At 45.8% G+C, this 3,308-nt stretch overlaps 1 pseudogene; it reads right to left on the bottom strand.

The window, feature by feature from the left end:
* Positions 1 to 236: 236 nt before the first annotated feature.
* The window catches only part of LOC104868726, a 3,387-nt pseudogene continuing 315 nt past the window's right edge, over positions 237 to 3,308 (bottom strand).

Below are 3,308 nucleotides of genomic sequence, written 5' to 3' on the forward strand. Positions count from 1 at the left end.
TTGTTCGGTAAAATGTTAAGGAGGCCTTTCATCTAGAACTATGGCTTGTTTAACTTTTTTTGCTGTTTTTGGTTTTTTGAGACAGGGTCTCTCTACGTGGTTGAGACTGACCTGGGACTCACAGCGATCCTCCTGCCTCAGCTCCCCAAGTGCTGGGATTACAGGCGTGCGCCACCACGCCCGGCTATCATTTTAAATGATGGCATGAACTTGAATTTCTGCTTCACATTAGGATTTTAACTCTGAAGAGTTGCGTGTAAAACACCTTCATGACAACAGACGTTCAGTGTGGGTCCAGAAAGGAACACAACAACTTCCAGACCTTTCAGTTCTGCCCCTGAGGGTTGAGGTTGCTGCAGCATCCGTGAGATCTGCAGGGTGAACATCAGCTTGGCCCTGCTGGGAACCGGGCTGCATTGGAGCTCTCCTGTGCAGCACCCAGCAAGTAGCAGCCGCATTAGAAGCCGATCGTCCATTAGCTTACATTTAATGTTTCTTCTCAAGCGGAAAAGTATAAGCATCAAACACCCTGGCCCTTTTATGACACATAAATCACAGGTCAGTGCCTTCCGTGGAGACTCTTGTTTGCTAAGTGAGCAGCTACCCCAGGAGCAAGGAAGCAACATTTCAACCCACTTAGACCCAGGGATGAGCTGATTGCGTAGGGCAGTGCCAGGAATTTGTCCCTGCAATTTCATGATTAAACCAAGTGGCGCATTGTTGGGAACCTTCCACGGGCAGTAGCTTCCACCAAGAGCTGCCCTTGTCCCCTGCCTGACATCACCTTTGTCCTTGGAGAGCCGGGTTCCTCTGCCTCTGGGAAAGAGAGGGCAGGCTCGGAGACCCCTTTTCTTGGCCCACCATTAATTGGACCGAGTTGGACTTTTTCCCACACTGAATCCACGGACTCTCTCTCTTAACAATTTAGGCCAAGAAGCAGAGACTGAGGGAGCTGAGCCATGTCAACCGCGGCGGCCCTAAATGAAAGCCCATGGACCCGCCTCCTAGGCCCCATAGCACTACCCTCACAGCTCCTCTTCCTAGATTTTCCAATGCTGCCTTTCTGTAGATTCCATCCAGCTATACCCAAACTCAGCTGGAATTGCTATCTAAGCGCCCAAATGGCTATCTAAGAACCCCTTAATGATAGAATCTATATCCAACTCGGGTTGGGCCATCTGCCCCCTATTTCGCTCTACTGACAAGAAAGCTCCACTGCCTACTCTCAGCCCACCAGTGCCCCCACCCTCTATGCAAAGACCAGAGCTTGGCTACCCCCACAGGGCAGGGGGAGGGAACAAGAGAAGCCAGTGGGGACCAGAGCTGCCCACAGACTGTCACCCACCCTCGATCTGTTACTGGTTCGCAACAAGAAAAGCATGGAAACTGTTTAGAAAGGATTATAACCATTTTCAGAGCAATTTAATAATCATCAAACCTAATTTTAAAAGGCAGAGCTGAAGCCAGGCCTGGTGGCACATGACTGTAATGCACTCAGGAGGCTGAGAACGCAGAATTGTGAGTTCAGGGGTAGGCTGGGCCACCTACCAAGACCCTATCTCAAAAAACAAAAACAAATAACAACCACAACAACAAAAATCAGAGCTGATGTTTTGTATGTCTTTGCTTTTTCTTTTTCATTTCTCTGGTATTTTATTTTTGCTATATTTTACAGAAATTATTAGTCCACAAATGGTTGGAAATCTTACACACACAGCCATACAAGTCCTCCATTGCCAAAAGTGAAAAGAGCACTATTTCCCTCCAGTCTGGTCCAGGCCCCTTTGCCATCCAGCAGGCAGAAACCCTTTCTGAGAGAAGACAGGGATGTGGCTGGGCCTTCCCTCTGAGGAAGAGACGTGACTAGGGCAGAGGCAAAGCCTGTGCTTTCCATCGGACTCTGAGGACGACCAGCCTCAGGTCAGTCAGGTCAGAGGCAGGGCCCCGGGCTTCGGCTCCACAGCCCCAAACATTCGAGCATGGAAAAGACCGTGAGACACACGACACCCTGATGAAATTGAACCCAGGTCTCCAAGCCAGCCAGGAGGCACTTTTTTGTCCTATTATTTTAATCTTTATACCATTAACAAGAAACTACTAAAATGATGAGTCTTTGTAGTATCAGGTTACTGTGGTTTTATAAACCAAAACTGGGGAATTCATCTCCCTGGGACATCAAAATAAAGCAAGAAGCTCACAGATCTACCACCTGCACCCAAAGCTGTAATTCCAATTAAACTTCTGTCACCAATACTGCATTCATCTATCCTACCACTTTACAAACTTAATATCTTACGTGCTTTATGCATTAATGCATTGCCCCATTACCAATGTTACATAGTATATATAATATATATACATATATAATAATACTACATAAAACATAATATACAATGAACATTAAAATAATATCCCCAAGCTCATAAGCAAGTACATAGAGCTAAGACAACACATAACCAATTAACTTATTTGTCCATACTACAATTCAAGACCAAATGAGGATAAACCCAAAGAATCTATTCGTCTTACATAGGACATATATCTCATCAATCAGCAGGGGAAACAGATAACTCAGAAGTCCACAGAGCAGGTGACTGGAAACACTCAGGGAATGGAAACTGTGTTACCCCTGTTCCCATGTTCATCATCACATAATTTATCATCAAAGGACAAGATATTTTGGCGCTCAAAATGAGGGAGACCTATGCACAACTTAGATGGTGGGGAAGAAAAATAATCAAACTAATCCTTCATTTTCTACAGAATGTCATGAAGCATGTAGAATTACATGACTTATTTCTCCGTGAACCTTTCCGTGCAAGTCAGATTGCAGTGTGCCATTCACGAATCTGTGTGGCTCTTCTGATCATCTCCGCCGCCGTTTGCACCGTTCTTGAAGACAACATCCTCATCCCATCTTCTTTCACTGTGACGTTAGCCTGAGGCCGGGGAAGATGAGTGACATGAATGACAGCGTTTCTCCTTAGAATGTTTTGTATCCGAACCCTCTCTTCTTCAGCTTTTTGTTCTTTCTCGTTCCTTCCTGGTCTGCTCATCAGCTCTTTCTTTTTTAATTTTTTCAAGGGATGCAAGAAGAGCTGCAGGGTCATCATCATGCTCCTCTTCAAAATCTTCATCTTTCTCATCTGTTAGAAGATCATCTGCATCGAGGCTGCGATAGGAATCCGATCTGAGGCTTGTTTGACACTGAACAGGAGATGTGTTCTCGGGTTGGATGATCTCTATTTTTTTCTTGCTGTCTCTCTCTCTCTCCCCCTCTCTCTCCCCCTCCTCTGCCCTCCCCTCCC

Source organism: Fukomys damarensis, unplaced genomic scaffold, assembly GCF_012274545.1.
Source record: "Fukomys damarensis isolate Sample0158 unplaced genomic scaffold, DMR_v1.0_HiC HiC_scaffold_17, whole genome shotgun sequence".
Taxonomy (NCBI): Eukaryota; Metazoa; Chordata; class Mammalia; order Rodentia; family Bathyergidae; genus Fukomys; species Fukomys damarensis.